At 35.6% G+C, this 20,944-nt stretch overlaps 1 pseudogene; it reads left to right on the forward strand.

The window, feature by feature from the left end:
* The first annotated feature begins 290 nt into the window (after positions 1-290).
* On the forward strand, positions 291-20,166 carry LOC149234659 (galactan beta-1,4-galactosyltransferase GALS1-like; annotated as a pseudogene).
* Positions 20,167-20,944: the final 778 nt, after the last annotated feature.

Consider the following 20,944-nt stretch of genomic DNA (forward strand, 5'->3'; position numbering starts at 1 on the left):
CAAATATAATTACATATATACAAATTGTTGTTTCAAGATCGAGAGATTATTTTAAACGCACAATCTGTTGGTTGAAGAAATCTCTCAACCACATAATAGATCCTAACTACTAGGAACAGACTCTTTTACTTAATAAGAATCACAACCGGAGACAAATAAGAATGAGATATTCCAACAAAAGGTATCTACAATTCCTCTATTTACAATCAGGCCCACTCTATGATTATCTCTACTGTGGTTCCTCGTTGTTCCTCGTTGTACTGTGCCCTGAGCGTTTAGAGAATGAGAGAATGGATGGCTTATCCTCGCTGTACAGTGCCCTGAGTGTTCAGAGAATGAGAGAGTGGATGGCTTATCATGCCAAATTCTTTGGCCCTCGATCGCATTTTGTTTTTCACGATGCTGGTGGAGTGCATCCCCAAGTTAGAAAGGTGTTGGAGCCATGGATTAGGGCAGGTCGAGTGACATTGTAGGATGTAAGTGAGCAAGAACAATATGATGGGTATTACCATAATCAGTTCCTGTGTTGGAGCCCTGGATTAGGGCAGGTCGAGTGACATTGTAGGATGTAAGTGAGCAAGAACAATATGATGGGTATTACCATAATCAGTTCCTCATTGTGAACGACTGTTAGCACAGGTACAAATTCATGGCAAATTGGACATTTTTCTTCGATGTAGATGAGTATCTCTATATTCCTCGGCAGAAAACACTGCAATGTGTTGCAGGAGCTCTCTGGCTATACCCAATTCACCATTGAGCAATATTCCATGTCTAACAAGCTCTGATTGCAGAATGAACTTCACAGCATCTCAGGTAACGGTACTTATTCCAGGGAAGACACATTATAGTTTCGATTAATTCAAAGAAAAGATTCGAATATGTTTTTGGGGTTTGCAATTCAGTGTGATAACTTTGTTGTGCAGGGAATGGGGATTTGAAAAGTTATTATTCAAAAATGTGAAGAGAGGCATAAGGAGAGATCGCAAATATGCAATGCAGTGGATGGTTCAAATACTCTTATCGTATGATGGTATCATGCATCAATCATATCCACCCTCGTTCTTTCATGGGTCAAAACCTTAAAACGCACACTGAGAATTATTTTGATAAGATCTATGTATTCTCAAGATTAATTCAACCTTTTCGAATTATGTAAAGTAAGCTTACACCTTTACGATACCATTATTAAAAACCATAAATTTGAGATGCTATTGAGTTCAATTTTACATTTACAATTTTTTAAATATTCATTTTAAGTAAAAATAATAATTTGTTTTTACTTTTAAGTTAAACATTCAACCAACAATAACTGCTCATCAATAATAAGTCTAACGTGAGGTTCAAGAATGGGTTGAGACGATGTGTACTACTCAATTGAGGAAGATTAAAATCTTTAAACTAGTAATCAATAAGGAAAAAATGCAATAAATGCAATGGTATTTTATTAAAATCTTAATGTTATATATTAAATATCATAAAAATAAAAGGAGTAATAACCTGACAGCTTAAGAATGAAAATGAATGAATAAAAAGTTTTCGGGAGGCAACCTTTTTTTGTTGTATAATAAATGCATAAGATGAAATTTTCTCTAAAATATTATAAGGATTTATTTTTTAATAGTTGTTTAGGGTTGTGATAGTCTTGCCAAAATTATATCCAAAAGTTATTTACTGGCTTTTGTATTTTGAAAACTATTTTCTTGCCAAAATTAGATCCAAAGGTTATTTATTCGCTTTTGTATTTTGAAAACTATTTTCAAAAGTCATGAGAGTGGAAGTTTTAGAGGTTGACAACTAATAAAACAATATTTTTCATTACATTAGGGACGATTTTCAAAAACTTCCAAAATTTCAATTATTATGACCATGCCCCTAAATATAGACTTAGGAGTGGGCTTTGTAAATGAACCATAAAATTCAAGAGAATTGAAGTTTTAGAGATAACTTGTACAAAAACACCTTTGAATACTTCAATTATCACTACGTTAAGGGGAAAATTCATGCCACAATATACTCTAAAACTTCAATTCCCATGACTTTAAATGTAGTTTTTAAATGAAAAACTTCAAAACTTCAATTCCCATGAATTTAAATGTAGTTTTTAAATTAAAAACTCCCAAGCTTCAATTCTCATGACATTTAAAGTTGGGTTTCAAAGCACAACCCCTAAATCTATTTTGTAGGGAATTTTTTCAAGTTAGGGAAATTGAAACCTTAATTACCAAATAATTAATCCCTATTTACCCCATAATTAACCCTTAATAAACCCTATTTACCATTAATTACCTACCAATTACCTCCAATTAACCCCTAATTGACCACTAGCTACCCATAAATGACCACTAATTAATACTAATCAACACCTCACAACAATGTAATTTACTTTGAATTACCCATAATTTCCTCTAATTGATCACTAATATTTACCCTTAATTACCCTTGACCACATAATTACCCCCTAATTACCTCCAATTAACTCCTAAGTACCACTATTTATATCTCAATTGAGTTTATCTTGGGTAGTTGAGAGGAGTGATTATTATACTCCTCACCCAAGACCTTTGTTGTAATGGCTTCGAGCCTTTGCCAAAGCAATCCATGAAAGACTAAAACATGTATATTCCTCATATGGAATATAAAGATATTTCTCATGAAAATAAATTGTCTCTAAATGATTCCTAATTACCCCTAATTAACCATTCATTATGCCTAAATAATCGCAAATGACTAATTAACCCCTTATTACCCTTAATTACCCACATTTGACCCTCAATTACCATTAACTACCCTTGATTACCCCATAATTCACATTTAGCTACCCATAATTAAACTCTAATTACCCTATAATTGACCCTTAGTTACCACTACTTAAACTCTAATTAACCCATAATTGACTCTTGGTTAACCCTACTTAAACCCTAATTACTCCATAATCAAGCCCTTATTATGGTTACCAATTACGTCTAGATATTGATAAATATCTCCCAAATTCCTTTTGTTTGATCTCCTCCTAGTAAATATTTCTAACAAAAATAATTTCTATTTTTAAAAGATAACCCTTATTTTTAATAAGTACCCCTTTTTACAGCCCCATAATACCTATAATTCCCCCATAAGCCACATCTCCCCACCACAATACCTATAATATATTGACTTTATTTTACACAGTTTGAAACTCCCCCTTATGAATGAATGTGATAAGATATTTGTCAACAAGTTCAAGCCCCCATGACTTTAGTTACCCCTAATCAACCCTTAACTCTTGTTGATAGTGTTGGACCCACAAACATGTCGGGGATCTCCCCGGTAAGAAGTCCCAACTAGACCTTAGACTGTTTGGAGTGGGAGTCCCAGCAGTGGGTAGTATGATATCACCTTGACTGCAGTTGCACGCAGAGGTAGGTAAGATGTCCTTATTGGAAGGAAGGGTGTGACCTTGCAGCAAGTTAGGGAAGGTGCATGAAAGGTTCTAACACATGGAAGGGGAGAAGAGTGCACCCCTTAAAAGCCTGTGATAACATGCATCTTGAAAGGGAACACACGAGCTGAAAGACATCATGAGATGGAAAAAAGAATAGTCGATGATCCAAAGTGATGAGTTATACCAACAACACGCTTCAATAAGATGCATACAAACACATACAGAATAGTCCATACATACATGTGTAAATTACAACTACATACATAGTTAGAGTAACCAGAATAGTTGAACTACAATAACAATAAATGCACGAAACATGTTGGCTCTATTATATTAAAAGAGTGAAAGATCTAATCATACATACAACCATGACAACCACTGGCCCCAATAATGGAACATTACAGTCACTATCCCCTACTCCTCCAAAGAGGTGTACTTGCACTGCACTGTGGAGAAGCCAAGGCTCGTTACAATACACTCCAAGCTTTCTCTAAGTTATACCTATCAGAAGCTTGGCTCCCAAAACTTGTACAATGAGTTATAAGGTTCTATATATAACAAAGGGCGGGGTGACCCTTTACATTCACCTTTACGACTCTTCAACTACCCTCATGACTCTTCAACTTACACATGACTGTTTACATTCTACTATTGACACTTGGTCTTTCACTTTGCAACATGTTTACAATACAATCTACACATGTACCCATGCAAGACAAAAATGGGCTTGAGTTAGCCATAGAAGACATCACTTAGATTCAAATAGCTGTGGGAAGATTAAATCGTCGAAATCCTCTTGGTGATCAATGGTGGTGAACTGATGCCAAGCTTGGTAGACTTCTATGGTGTCTGCGTACTCCATGGTGACATCTTTCAGAAAGCAAACTCTTGCCTCTGTTGCATCTGGGTACATTGATTTGGAACCTCTGTCTAACTCGTCATATAGCATCCACATCATGGACTTGAGGCAGCCAGACTAGTGACATATTGGTGCATATTGTTTGCGCTCATATGAAATCTGCGATGGTGGCTATGCGCATCAACTACTCGAAGTACATGTCTAGCTCTAGTCAGACTTGGTTCTTTTCTTTCGCCTCGGTGAGTGTGCCAATGGATGGGATCGCATGCATGCACACAATGACATCCATGCTCCTGAACACTCATGCATGTGAAGCCTGTAAGCTGGTGATGAGTTGTGGGAGTTCCTCATAGTTCCAGATCTAACTCTGGATGCATGCCTTCAACTCCACTGCCTTTGGCTTCATCATCTTTGGAAAGTACAACGGGGTTCCCTTGTACCTCATTGTCCATATATACATGTGATCAGCAACAGTGTGTATGTCTGTCAATATGTGTGTTATCTTAGCACAACGTTGCTGCCAACCATTAAGATGGACAACTAACTTATGCACGGTGATGAACCTAAAGTACAGCTTCTGCATGATTGTCTCGAGAGATGATACTTCATCAATTATTTATTTATTCGACTATACTTTTGCAGATGTTGTAGCTTGGTCTTTTTCCTTCTTGGCCGCTTGCAACTCCTTAGGCATGCGCTCGTTCTCAGCTATCAAGAATCTCACACTTGAGCTGGTGGCTTTGGCATACGCCTTTGTAGCATCAACCAATGCAGCTAGATGTTTGTGCTCATTGGACACAATTGCTCATTCTTGAAAATGCGGAAGAGATGCATGGACATTCGGAGTGGGCACTCTGTGCGACTGCACAACTCTGTGTTGTGACTCGTCAAAGGATATGTTGTGCACATCTACTTTTGGATCGTCCTTAAGGATTTTATTGTCTCCTTGATCACTTGGGACTTTCTCTGCTCCCGGATCTCGTGAAGCTCGTGGAGTGACCTTTGGGTCCTTGGGCATGAGGTCTGTATCCTGATCTTGCTCTAGTTGAACCCCATCTATGTCCATCTACTCCAACATTTGTTCAATCTTAGCAAAGTCCTACTCCTGCAACTACTCACCCTGCTTGCTATCTGGTAGTTGTTATGATGAATCAATTGTTGGGTTGTGTTATATTCTTTCCACGACTAGCCCCAGTAGTGAAAATGGGGGGTTAGAGTGGGGGCAAAGTTCCCCCTTCATTGCGCCGAGCGCAACGGGGGGGGGTGGCAACCCCCCTTGTCGGGGGGTTTGAGGGGGGCGGTAGCCCCCATCTATGGGGTCTGAGGCAGCGCCCTGGGGACAAAAAATTGGACCCTATATTGGGTTGGTGGACCTACCTATGGTTTTGTGCATGGATTTTGCACATGGTTTTGGGCGTGATGGTTTTTGATCCATGGTATTTTGTAGATCCGGTCAAGGGAACTACAATTATGTTCTAATCCAGGGTTAATGGATTGGGTTTTATGGATGCTTCGGCATGTATATATATGTATTGTAACATTGAAACGAACATAATGAAAAATCAATATGGTAGTCCTGGTTTTGGGATCCAGGGGAAAATGTTTGTGTATATTTATTTTCTGTTATCCTCTCACCATTGTTTATTTTTTGTTTTTAGAATTCGTATGTAGGTAATTTATGTACGGGGTTAAAACCTACATCAATGACCTATATTTTCACAGTTTCATCAATGTGTGCACACTGCGCTTCCTGATTTTCTTGTTCCTGTTGTGCTTCCTTCTCTCTTCTGTGCAACTCTTATTCTTCCCTTAGCTTTTGTTTCACCTCCTGCAACTTCATCTCTGCCTCCTCCAGTTTCTGCTTCTCCCTATGTCTTTGTGCAATCCTTCTATTGCGTTGTCGCTTCTTTGCCTCAGTCACCAAAGCTGCTCCCAATACAAGTGGATCTTCCTTGAACTTTTAGCTTTGCTCTACCTCTGCGTTGTTGGAAACCTTCCTCTTGTCTCTGTCGTGTGCAGGTTTGTTGCCCTCTGCTATTGTTGATGTTCCTACTCTCTGAGATGTTGTTGCCTTGTGCACTGCTAACCATTCTACAACCACTTTGACTAGTTCATTGAGCCTTGAGGAGTTGTATCAGTATCTCCATGGGTCTTCCTCAGGGCAATGACACGCCCCATGGATCCAAGGATGATACACTCTCACACAGTGGTTCTCCACTAAGCGATGCGGGTTGTATGGTTTGAAACTTCTGTTGCCGAAGGTGAATCTCTTGAATTCCTCCTTCTCGGCCTCAGCATGCTTGAGACTCTGGATCTCATACAACCCGATATGCAAAGGAAGAGTGGGCCAAGGTGCCTTTTTCTTCCTGTGCAGCCTCGTTGACAACCCTGTCGAGATGTGGTATGCAACCTCTTGCATGACTAGCTTGTCCATGGCAAACTTCGGTAACATATGTGGAGCCTTCTCTGTGTTGTACATTCGGATGAAGGTGCCAAGGGGTGAGGCATACCAATATTCTATGTTAACCAATTTCTCCATCGCTAAATGTGACATTCAAGGTGGATCCTTCTCAAAGATCATGTTGTACACCAGCGTGACGAAGTGGTCTAATAGCTATAGTATAACTCTGTGAAAGTTGCACTAGGAGAACAACCTGCAATAGATGTGCATAGAGGTTTCTGAAGGTTTCCATGCCCAACCCAAGCCAAGGAATTGTTGACGGGCACAGATTGCATCAATAATGTAGGCAGACATGAAGAGCTTTGCTTGCTGACCCTTGGGAAGATGCTAGGCATTTGTTATTTTCCCCTTCATCTAGAGAACCAACATGTCAGACCAATTGAAAGGTCTTCCTTCATTCACCAGCTGATCCAACACAATCACCCAACTCTGCGGGAAGGTTTTTGTACTCTCTTGGCCATATAAGCAGCATGCAAAGATGACCAAGAACTAATAAGCCTTCTGTAGTGTCTTTGTCTTGTATACCTGGTTGGGTGTTATCCTGAACTTAAACAACTCTCTCACCCATCTCTTCAATATGTCTCTTGAGTTTGCATTGCTGTTGGGATGGGTGAAGAGTGCATCCATTTTGTTCACCGGTTGTGGTAAGTGATACATATCCTGAAAGTTCTTTGCCTTGAAGGTAGCAAGTTCTGTCCCACTAAAATTGCTAATTACCATTGTCTCTATATCAGTTTGTGATACAATCCACTGGATCATGTCCACGCATGGAAACACAGGATACCTACATGCAACCCGATACAAGCCAAACTTGTGTATGTTGACATAGAATCTGCAGTCCTTCAGATTCTCCTCAAAGGTTCCTGAAAATATGTCATTGATATCCTTCCATGTGATCTTGATCTCCTTGTCTATGAACAACTTAGTATCTTCATATATGGGCAAGCTCATAGACACTTTCTTGACCACATCTCCAGTTGTGCTCTCTATGGTTTCTTTTGACCTTGTTCTCTTGGAAGCCATTGTACCTGTGCTACTGAGAGACTAATGAACACCTGTGATACCTGGAGACATAGAAACAGTCATGGCAAGAAGACCGTCAGTTGAAAACCAAAAGCAACATGAAGGCTGACATGCAACACACCTGATTGACTTACTAGGAAAATTGTGCAATTTTCTCTAGGAGAGGTTGGGAGACTGACTGTCAGAACTGCATAGAGCACATTCAATACTGCCAGTGAGCTGACTGGCTACTGAAACTATGCAGAGCACAATCCATCTTAGCCTGTTGAGGACTGGAACTGCGCAATGCGCAGTTTCAGTCAGCATGACTGCTACCTAGGAAATTGTATTGCCTAATCCCGGGGCCAACTTAGGCACTGTCTCTCAAAATTGCATAGAGAACATCCTGGGAGGCTAGTGTGAGGCAAGCTCTACACAATTCTTGGGTGAAGGCAAGGTCTTCAATCCCAAAAATTCGCAGTGAAAATCGGGCAAGGCAAGGCAAGGTCTGGGCCAAGGCAGCTTAGACTTGCCGACGGGGGACTGAAAACAGTAAGGAATAAATGCACGTGTGAAGCTAGGTGAAGACATGAGTGAATGAACATGCATGCAATTAGTAACTGCAGGATTCAATAATATGGGAAAAAAATGAAGTGTGTGAAGTGAGTCACCACAACGATGACCGTTAGCGCAGAAACAATGTCATGGGACATTAAGGAAATGCAATGCAAAATTCGAAACAACACTTCTACAAGCTAACATGCATTGAAACGATAGTAAGTGTTGAATAAAACCAAGAGAAAAACATTCACACTAACTAAAATACAAAAAGCGACAAAAAAGAAGCAAAAGACATGAATGTGCCGAAAGTTCCTAAGTGCGTTGGGAATGCCAGAGCTCCAAGATCGAAGTGAAGAATGAGCTCTGAAGTGTCGAATAAATAGTTTTGACAAGATCAAGGCTTATGATGTGCATGCCACAATTCTAGGAAAAAGTGACACTTGGCAGGAGGTTTCTAAAACGACTTTTGCATGTAACCCCCAGAAGCTAAAAATAGATCCCTAAAATATAGGGATGCTTTTTGCCTTTTGGTTTTTTTGCTTTTTTAGAAAATTTGCCCATGCATGCAAGGCAAGATTGCACAGTCCTGGAGGGAACCAGTCAACCCGTGAGCACATGCAACGGTCAACAAACCTTGGGATGATTTCTGTGCTGAGTGGCTCTGGCTGCCCCTCGAGCTGTGTACAATTTCTAGACTAAAGCCAAGGCTGCCAACTAGAACTACGCAAATTCTGAGAGCAATCTCGATGATCGGCTACTCTGCATAATTTTCTTGGGGAAGGAAGCCTTCATGCTGTTCGCAATTTTGGAGAGTAGTTTTGGCTGCCATGATGCACTGCACAATTCCGAAGAGCAAGGCTAGTTTCCCTCTAGTTCTGCGCAATTCTCCAAGTCAACACAAGAACCAGTTGAAGACCAAGTCATGGGAGGTCAGCTTGCGGGTGAAAGGCAAACAAGTTAGCGAACACAAGCTGATAAGCCAAAGAAACTCAATTGAAAGCATAAGTACCTGGGCAGTGCAAGACATGCTGCTAAGGATGGTTGGTAGGGAGGCTCCAAAATGAAGCTAAGGCAAAAATTTTGGAGGATGGTTGTAGTTGCTACAATATTGGTGACACACTAATAGAACTCTAGCTCTTTGAATGGACCTTGTTTTGTGAAAAGCAATTCTAACTCCTCCGGAAGTATTGTTTGATTCTTTTATCATTGTGGTTTCCACACTAGCTTGATTGAAAGATGTAGCACATGCCATTCTCTTGATCGGTCAACTCACATTCCAAGCCAAGTCAAATTAGTTGTTTTGATTAGGGATGAGGGGTATATTGGTGCACAAGCAATATGACTGTCAGAGTTTAAGTTTCATCCTCGGCGTTGCTCCACTGGCAGCAGGCCTGGATAGTACCCCGATGAAGTCACACAATAACATAAGCATCAATCTGCTGCCAACGAACCTGGTCAGTACCCTGGCAGAGTTACTTGCATCATCTCTCTGCACAGGAAGCATTTCTCTTCTTTCCCTTTATTAATTTTTTCAATTTTTTCATATTTTCATATTTTCATTTTTTCATAGAACTATGCATAGGCACTTGTTTATTTTAGAGGCAGAAGATGGATCCTGACTTATTGAGAGTAGAAGAGGTTTGTCCTTCAGAGAAGTATGTTATATATGTCTACGACATACTTGTTAAGGTTTTTCCCCTCACCTTACTCTACTTGACTGAGCTAAGGGCCAACCCAAAAACAACCGACTAGAGTAGGTGGTACTAGTTAAAGCGCAAGTGTTGTGTTTTCACCAAGATTCACATCGAACATAACGTATTTTCCATTGGTGTATCATTGACTAAAGACAACAAGTTCTGCATAAAGACAGAGGATGAAAAATAACCAAATGTTGATAGTTGTACAATTCTTCTTGTACTTTACCCTACTTGTCTTAAGAGTCACACACGGTTTCATGCGAACTAACCTACGAACGTAAACAAGAAAACAATATAATGAAGAAAAGAGCAGAAGAAAATGCGTAAGAAAAGCAAGTAAGCAAAGTAGGAAAGCAAGCAAACAAAAAAACAAAGAAAGAAAGCAAACATGCATGCAAGATAACAAGAGATGAAGCAAACACTACTCCTACTCCTAAGCTAACGGTACATGGACCCGCTCACATGAAGTGATATTTCCAATGTAGCCATCGACGCATTGGTTGACCCATGTTGATGAAGGAATGGTTCGTGTAAAGGATAGTCAAGTGAACCAACAAACATCAAAGGTATAACAATGAATACCAACACACTCCAAGTTTAAACACGTCCACAGAAAAGAAAAGAGCGAAAGCACAAGACAAATATTTTGTGGACTTAACATGGTGTTGTGATAAACCACATGCAGATGATAAGCATGCACACTCTCTTGACTATGACAGACAAGCAAACATGAGAAAAAGAGACAACTTACACCTCAGAAGTGTGCTTGTTGTGTATGATTCCTCCAATACATGAGCGATGGGATCATGTGATTCAAGTGGAGGAAGCGAAATCTATGTATTGGATTGATCTTCAATGCATACAAATGAGTGACGAGGAGCCTTGGGTGGTTCAACAATTTCCTGATTGGAAGTGAATGTAACATCAGGAAAGCGAGGGCCCAACATAACCATCAGCTCGGGTTGAAATGCCTCGACAGCCTGTGGGGTTTCGACTTCATAGATAGATAGATCATCATAAACGGGTGGCTTTGAAAGATCGACAACGATTGAATCAACATCGTGATTGAATATAGGAATAAAGAGATCATGACAACTACGATAAAAAAAAATCAATGAGTTCATCGACATCCTCATGGTCTGATTAATCATATAGAGGGGTAGATGAGAAGTAAGAATGTCCACCCTCTCTGTTTCCAAAAAAAGTAGATGAAAAATTGAGTGGATTTTGAGTGAAAGATTTGTACTCTCCGTTGTCAAATGATTGACTGACATCGAGTGTGTTCTACGAGTGATCAGAAGTAGGTGCATCAGTGGATGGATTTACACAAGGAAGATTAGAGATATCAGAATCACCATGGATGTCAGGAAAAAGCAGAGGAGGAGTGAACAGAAGGAAATCATCCTTCACCACGGGTTCATGTTCATATTCCCATTCATACTCATCGTAAATGACAATGCAGGTTGGTGGTGCAACATCAACTCCGTCGATAGCTTGATCCTTGTTCACAACAGGCGTAGAGTTTAGAACAGAAGAACACAAGAAAATACAATCTAGAGGATCAACAAAATGCAGGGATGGAGGTTGAGGTAACAAGTGCATATGACAACCCATGGGATTCCCACCCAAATATGCTTAGAAATTGAGAGTAGGAAGGGTGGGAGGATGTGACAGTTGAATAGACTTGTGTGCACTCTCTCCCACATCACTCTGCAGGGGTGGAACTGTTTGATGAGAGGAAGGTGGATAATCACTTATGACACCGACTGTGTCCGCTTGGGATTACGCAACTCCATCACTGAAGTATGTTGAGTGGGGTTTGAGATTTTTTTTCACTTTTGGATAGAGCGATTTGTAACAGACATACTCATATCTATCCCAAAGGTATTAGATCACTGAACTGCTTGAATGAGTGCACAAATTTATGAGGTAGTATGCCACACCATAGCAATAGGTAGTCACGAAGTGTGTGTGCGAGCAACGTACAAACTTCTATTTCATTAAAACCTTCCACATTCTCCATAAGTGCATGGAAGTCATCTAAGTGCTCAGGCTAGGCCACTTCACCATCACCATCATACGTGATTTCTCACAAGTCATGCCAGAACTCCCTCTTGACTTCAAAGATATGTACGATGGACAAACATTTCGGAGGGTGAATTGTAACATACTCCATGATAGATGTGCAAAGATTCAAAACATATTGTGAGGACTTAGGTTGTCATCTGGTCCTCCTTCTAGCGCCATAAATGTTGACGTCTACTTAGGAAGTATATATCCACAAATTTATAGAATTATTGCTTTAAAATTCAAAAAAGGTAATCATTTTGAGTTTTATCTCCAGTATCAGAGTGTTTGATCCACTCCATTTATTTTATACCAACCACGCCATATTTTTCATTCTCCTCTTGAGCTCCTATTTTCAATTACGTAATCTCCATCACTTATTTCCCTCTCCTGAAGCCATTATCTATCACTTATCATCATCAAATCAGATCCTTTGATCATACAATCCTCCTCTATCCAACTACACAATTGTTCCTTTGGATTTCGTAACTAAATTTGATGCCAAATCCCAATTGTTCATCTTGTTGAAGCCTTAGCATCTTTTCTTCATGGGACCACACAACATAACCAAAATATTTACAATTGAGGTGCTTAAGCCCATATCCAAGGACCAAATATTTCCAGTTTGTGTGTTGTGCACCTATATTTTCATGCCTGAGCGTCATATTCTCGAGGGCCAGGGCTATGTTTTGACTGTGCCACTGTTCCATCACTTATCCTTTTGTATGCTAAAGTGATCGGGGGCTTGACTTTCCCATTAGATGATAGTGATGTGAAATATTTTAGTCTCTTGGCTCATGTCACTCGCACCACTGCACCATTCTAAGCCTTTTGTGATGCTTCTTACTTGACCTCCAAGGTGTGATGACATCATCACACATCATCACATTGCCACATGTCACTTGAGGATCGGTGCCACATGTCATTTGAATATGACCCACTTGGCCACCTGAAAGTGCCAAATAAACATGCCACATGTCACCTACCACATCATGCCATGTGTCCCATTATGAACATCACTTCCACACATGTGCCACCTCGCTTTCTAGCTCATTCTTTTCTCCAATCATTGGATGCCATGTGTCCCTAATTGCCAAATCATCAAGTATGGACCAAAAGCATAGGGACTTATGTTTTTCAACCAAATTCCTTTGTTAGTTGAACTGACTTCGGGGCATGAATTTCACATCACATACTAGTGTTGATAATTATTTCAGACTCCCGAGGTATGTCCCACACCTCTACATCGCACCTATTTTTAAGATGCACTCGGTCTAAACCCTTATGGTGGGGAATATGAATCTCTGTGTTTTTTGACTGTGAATTTGTTGTCTCTTGACCCTATCAACCATGGCACATACCACTTGTGACCTCTAGACAAGGATTTCATAGAACAAACTTCCCATCAACTACAATTGTTGGACTTGTCATGCACCCTTTTTCAACTAACGAAACCATATGGCTTGGAACCCTTTCATCCTTCAACCTTCCATAACTCCTCAACCCTTTGAAGTTTTTAAGGTTTCCATGGAAAGATCTCACCAAGGGTTGTCCAACCATGCACATTGTAGGAGTATCTTAGTTTATCATTGGCATAAAAAATGGCTTCAAAAAATATGCCTTTGAACCATACATTGACCAGTGATAGTCATAAGGTCTTTGAAGATTCATCACTTATGCTATTACTATGATAGTTCCTAACTAAAGCTCTCAACGAATTGTCAGATCTTACTGATCCTGATACTTCCAATGACTTCAATGACTACATTGTGCTAAAAAATCTCCAATTACCACTTATGCTTTTCTCGTTATCAACCCTACCAACCCAATGAACATCCATATAAACTCTTAAATTAAACTTCTTACCTCTTTCATATTACATACGGTAGTTTATTGTGCCCCAGAGATCTTTAAATATCCTTTTGACTGCATTACATGACTTTCTTTCGGATTTGCTTGAAATATTGCAACCAACTATTTCAACCAACCCTACTGCTTGTATTATATCAGCTCTTAAAGTAGTTACTTTTAAATCAATAGTGAAGCAACGATATTACCGTAAAGTTGTGAGTTTATTGGGTCCCAAATGTGGGTGGTACGAAAGTCTCCATCAAAGTTCGATTTTTGTGGCACGCTGTTGTCAAAAGGCATAAATAAACAATTAAATTGTACGTTAGTAGAATCAATAAAGCCAGAATAGAAATTTTTTATGCCGTAGTTTAATTAGGCAGAGGAGTTGCCCGAAAAGTTATGGAAATTAAGATTATATTTAGAGAAAATCTGACAAAGATTTTTGTAAATCCAAGTTATAGTTGTTAAACTTCAAAATTTTAGGTGTCCTAGACATTTTTGATGGTGTTGAATCCATTTCCACATCAAAAACACTATTCAAACACTGCCTCTACAAGATTTTTGGGAATTCTTTTTATCGGGATTCCAGCGACTTTTAACCATCCAAACAATTCCTCTGCCTTAATAGACGACTTCCTTCTTACTACCCAAAAAAATTGAGTGGTAATCTATTTATACAACACCCAACAGCTTTTGGGTTATATTATCTTTGCACTTAATCATCCCTGTGTTGTATATAATTTTTATCTAATGCTTTGGGAAAATAAGTTTTATATAATTCTTATATAATGAAGAAGTATAGAAAGTGAGATTGAATTGAGAAAGATCTATGTGACGAAATTCATGGGTATAAATAGTGCGCGCTGAGTAATTAACCAGGAAAGTTGATGTAGGATAATGGTAAATCAAAAGATTTAGGTTTTTAAATTTATAGTAAAACTATGATTATACAAATGACTTTAACTGCTGAGAAATCTCTTTTAAATATATATATATATTCTTAATTGTGTAGACGAAATTCATGGGTATAAATAGTGCGCGCTAAGTAATTAACGAGGAAAGTTGAAGTAGGATAATGGTAAATTAAAAGATTTAGGCTTTCAAATTACTTAGCGCGCACTATTTATATGAATGTGATTTGTACTATATTCTTTAACATATATGGAAACTTATCTTTATCTCATATATATATTTATTTTATTAATTTTATAAAAAAATTAAAATATATAATTATCCACTAGTCACCCCAACATATTTTTTCACCTAATCGTCTACAACTCTAAAATTCAATTGCGTCACAAGGCACGAGCATTATTTACCATTTTCGATTCATAAAATAGATTAATCATTCAGCCATGGTTAAAAACTGTTATCTTACAATCCTACCTCCATCCATTGGTTTAAAACGTCAACCCTTTGGATTTCAGTAAATAAAATTCACCTTTGGGACACCACCGAGGATATTAAACTTAGATTTGAGATACTATTGTATTGAATTTTACATTTACAATTTTATTGGTCAATGGTTTAAATGTTACTTTTTTATTTAAGTCTAATCCATGTCAATATAATTTTAATTTATGATTTGAATATGTTTGTATTGTATTTTACAATTACAGTTTAATTAGTGAATAGTTTAAATGTTACTTTTTCATTTAAGTCTAATTTTATGTCGAAATAATTTTAATTTATGATTTGAGTATATTTTAAAATTGTTTTTGTTTAGTAAAAAACAATTTAATAGTTTAAAATTTAGAGGTATTTTATAAGAATAAAAAATTATTTTTTATGGATACTAGTGTGTGTCGTGGTTTTTCTTGAATAATGTTGATGAACCAGCTTGCATTTTCCGATAACAATTAGTGTATTTGAGAATAACAACCAATAATGATTGTCCCATTACTGTTTTGACAACTGAGTTAGGATAGTTTTTCCTACTTTTAAAAAAATAATTAAAAAAAAATCAATTTATGAATAAATATACACCAGTGCATTTGAGGATAACAACCTGTGATCGTTGTCCCACTGCTGCTTTCACAACTGAGTTATTATAGGTTTTCCTACTATTAAAAAGATAATTAAAAAAAATCAATTTATGAATAAGTGTACTTGGAAGAAGGTTTTAAAATATTTAATGAGAACCGCTCATTAATAACCATTTTAGATCCATCTTAACTCCGAAACTACCAAGAATCTAGAGGGATCGAATTTCTTTGCACCTTAAGTAAATCTATGGGGTTCAAAGGTTTACTACCTCTCCTCCTTTCTGTAACTGGAACCTTGGATCTCTCATTTTCCACAGATTTCACATTATTTCCATCACCAATTGAGCTGCTCCCAAAACAAATAGATATATAACTTAGAAAAAAAAATATTAAATATATAATTTTTATATGCTTATTAATTAAATTTAAATCTAAAATTATGAAATATAATAATTATGAATTTGAATCATTATTTTAATTTATGATCAAATGTATTTTAATAAATAACTAAATACATATATACCTATGTAATTAAATACATCTCAAAAAAAATAAACTAGTCTAAATTCATTTTTAAAAGAAATGTAATTTTTTTAATATGGAAAAAAATAATACATCACATTAAATTAAATAATTAAAAAAATTCCAACTTAAAAAATTTAATCTTTCTTATTAGAATTTAATTAAAAAAATTCGACCTTAAAAAATTTAATCTTTCTTATTAGAATTTAATGTAAATATAAATTGATTAATATAATACTACATTCATATTTATTTTCTATTTTTTTAAATAAAAATAAAATTCAATAAAATATTATTTTAATAATTAAATCTCCATTTATAGATTCATGAAGTAGGGTCACAACAAAATTTTATTTCGACGACTTCTTAAATTTGATAAGAAAATTATGTTGGAGTACTTTTCAAATTTGATAATTAAAAATTATTATTAATTGTATTAAAAGGTGTTTTTAAGTTCTATATAGAAGATATATTTGTAATGTCTTGTTATAATATGTTATCTAAATATTTTGAGTGGGTAAAATAAAAATTAAATTAAATTAAAAAGTGATTTTTTGAGTTAGGTTTTGAAAATTCATGAATTTGCTTATAATATTGGTTAAGAAAGCTTAAAAAAATCTATTATAAAATGTAAAATTATTACTTTAAATTCATTTTTAATCCCTAAATTGATCTCTTAATAATTAGTAAACTTGAATTTAAAATCAATTAAACTAGTTTTAAATCTATAACAAAACAACAATATTGCACATGATAAGTGTGACTGATATCAAAGTCTCCATCAAAATTTGATTTTTGTGGCACATTACGAAAACTTCTTAATACTCTTGATGGTCATGAAAAACTTCTTAATACTCTTGATGGCCATGAGTTGAGTGCTAGTCAATTTATACAATACTTAGCAATTTTTGTTGGGCATTGAATAATCTAGCTCCCCATATGTTTCATGACATGTTTATCCATCTCTACTAACACATGCAGCTTTTGGTGTAACGGCAATTGTGATTCCAACAAATAGTGTCATAGATAGTGATTCCAACAAGTGGTATCAGAACCAAAGGTTTATTTTGAATCACACCCGGTTGGGGTTGGAAAGAGATTATTGGGCATTGGATAATCCAACACTCCCTATGTGTTTCATGACATATGCTTAACCACCTGAAATCCATTAACTCTATCTTCTGTTTACTATTCCAACCACTTTTTGGATATTATTATCTTTACACTTAATCATACCTTTGTTGTATATAATTTTATATAAACGGTATAAAATATATAACTAAAATGTTAAAGTGTAAAAGTTAAGCAGATGAGATTGAATCGAGACAGATGCGCACCGAGCAATTAAAGAGCAAAGTTGGAGTAGGATATTGGTAAATTAAAAGATTTAATAAGTTTTATTATATAAATAATTAAGAAAAAATTTAAGGATGAAATTTTGGTAAATTTCTTTAATAAGGAATTTCTAAAATGTTTAGCAATAATTTTTTAAATATTTAAAATGTTAATAACTTTATATAATATTTATGTTATATTGATAATTTTTAAGATGAAATAAATGTATACTATAAAATTTGGACAATTAGAAAATAAGAATTAATAATTTTTTAATGTTTTGAAAAGAATAAAAAATTAGGACACTTTAATATTAATTTTTTCCGCACTTTGAGAATTAAGAGGTTGAAGGCGAGGTGGGCGATGACGATGACTGAGCCGGGTTTCAGTTAAGGTTTCAGGGCGGTATCTCTTTATCTCCTGGTTAACGTTGAGCGGTCGTCCTCTCACGGCGGTCGGCGTATATGTTGGGGTGTTTACATTTGCTATCTATAGTTCTATACTGACTGTTTGATACTTGCCTCACGTGATTGGCATTGTATAACTCTTGGCTGAGCATTTTATGGAGTTTTTTTTTTAAATTTTGCTTTGAGTTCTTTCTGGGTTCCTGGGTCTGGATTTATTGGTATTTGCTAACTTCGCTGGCATGGAGTGGTCCTCATGGTTTATTTCAAATTGCCAAGTGTAATTTCAAATTAAAATGTTATTAGAATCTTATAAAAATGTAATTGTTTTAATTTTTGTCTTTTTTACCTTTTTCTTACCTTTTTCTAATTATAGTAATATTTTTTTAGTATATAAATAGACTTAGAATTAAAAAAAAAAAAAAAAAAACAACATTCAAACCCATCAGAAATTAAGTAAACGTCCAAAATTTATTGGAAATTATGAATAGGAAAAGAAAAAATATATATGAATACATAAATAGATTTAAAATCTTAAATAAAAACCATTTAAATTAATCAGAAATTACGTAAACATCCAAAATTTATTGGAAATTATGAATAAGAAAAGGAAAAAATATATGAATACAAAAATAGATTTTAAATCTTAAAAAAAAGCATTCAAATTAATCAGAAAATAAGACTAAAAAAATAAAAATGCAAGAAAAAATAAAAAGCAATACTTTTTAAATTATAGGTATTTATATAATATAATTAAGGTGTTCTCAATAATTTATGGATTGTTTGTAAAGTAGAAAATCTAAAAAAGATGTCACAGGCATCAGAAACTCTTACCTTTTTTTTTAAACCATAATTATATAATTGTCAATTATTAATTATTGTTTTATTTTATTTTAATTTTATGTAATTTGAGCAAATCAAAATGTTTCATTGATATTTATTATTATGAATTTTTATTTTTTTATTTTTATTTTTTTACCAAGTTAAAATGTTTATAGGGCATTACAAAATTATTTTTAGCCTTCTATTATTTTTAATGGAGCTCATGTGAAAATGTTTACAAACATTTACAACATTACAACATTACAACATCTACCCATACCATTTTCCTTTTAAAGTTAATTTTAAAAATGTTATAAAATAAAATTAAAATAAAATATTTTGATTTTGAAATGAATTATGGTTTTTGAGCAAGTGATATTGAAAAGCCATGGTATTGGTACATGGTATTGCAACAAATCCTATTTACAACTTAATAATATCTATGGTAAAATGGGGGTAAATATTCATGATTAAGAATCTTGTCATAAGGTTAAAAGTAATTGCCTAGAGAGGAGCTCTCATTCATGATCAAGAATATTGTTATAACGTTAAAAGTAATTGCATAGAGAGAGGCTCTTCAGCCCAATATGTGGAAATGCTATAATGTCCTCTAAACATTTTGACTAGTCAAAATAAAATAAAATTAAAAAATATATAATGATGATGATCCAATATTTTGATTAAATCAAATTACATAAAACTAAAAATAAAATTTATAATTATAATTATAATTATAATTAATAATAAAATTACCCTGAATCTATCAACTCTCGATCACCAAAAAAACCAAATCTCCTAAATACAAACCTCTTTTAAAATCAAAAAATTTGATTCCTCTCAAATAGAGAATTAAAAATTATAATATTAAGGAGAGATCGCAAATACGCAGTGCAGGCAAGAAATGCGTGCGCGACTGGCGTTCACATGTCTGAGAATGTGATGGGGTAAACACAGCACAAGACAAAGGGTTTGCTGAGATTCTACCATTATCATGACACCATCACCAGTAGAGGAGAGCCATGCAAGGAATTTGTGAAAGCATCGATGAGAAAGAACGTGACTTGGGTGGGAGGCATTCCGTATGTATACGATGGCACCATGAAAGCTGTTTCTCCATCCATTAAAAAATTCGAGAGAGACGTGATGGGATCCGAACTCGAATCCATTCTGCAGTGAGGGATAATGTTGGGAAAATTCTGCATTTCGATGAAAGCAAGTACCGTTTATGAAAGACCAAATCATTGCAAGAGCTTTGAATTAATCAGGAAATCCAGAGCTCATCAGACCTACTGTTTAGTGATCGCCCCATTCTCGTTTTATTCTGTAGTCTGCATCTATGTGTTGTAAATTTCCTTGTTTGTTTTACAGCAGGAGCGAGATTCTGCCCTGCGATGGCCGGGAGGCATGTAGATTTATGGTAAAGTTATATATTAAATATCATAAAAATAAGAGTAATAACCTGCCACCTTAAGAATGAAAACGAATGAATAAAAAGTTTTTGGGAGGCAAACTCTTTTTGTTGTATAATAAATGCATAAGATGAAATTTTCTCTAAATTATTATGATACTCTTTTAATAGTGGTTTAGGGTTGTAATAGTCTTGCCAAAACCATATCCAAAGGCTACTTATTGGCTTTTGTATTTTGAAAACTATTTTCAAAAGTCATGAGCGTGGAAGTTTTGGAGGTTGGTTTTTACAAACCATTAATAAAACAATAATTCTCATTATATTAGGGACGATTTTAAAAACTTCGAAAATTTCAATTCTTGTGACCTTGCCCCTAAATATAGGTTTAGGAGTGGGCTTCGTAAATGAACCATAAAATTCAAAGGAGTTGAAATTTTAGAGATAATTTGTACAAAAGCACCTTGAATACTTCAATTCTTATTTTCAAAACTTTGAAATTTTAGAGATAATTTGTACAAAAGCACCTTGAATACTTCAATTCTTATT

The sequence above is a fragment of the Pinus tabuliformis genome, chromosome 8, assembly GCF_031772625.1.
Source record: "Pinus tabuliformis cultivar Carrire ecotype Pingquan chromosome 8, CPIR1, whole genome shotgun sequence".
NCBI lineage: Eukaryota > Viridiplantae > Streptophyta > Pinopsida > Pinales > Pinaceae > Pinus > Pinus tabuliformis.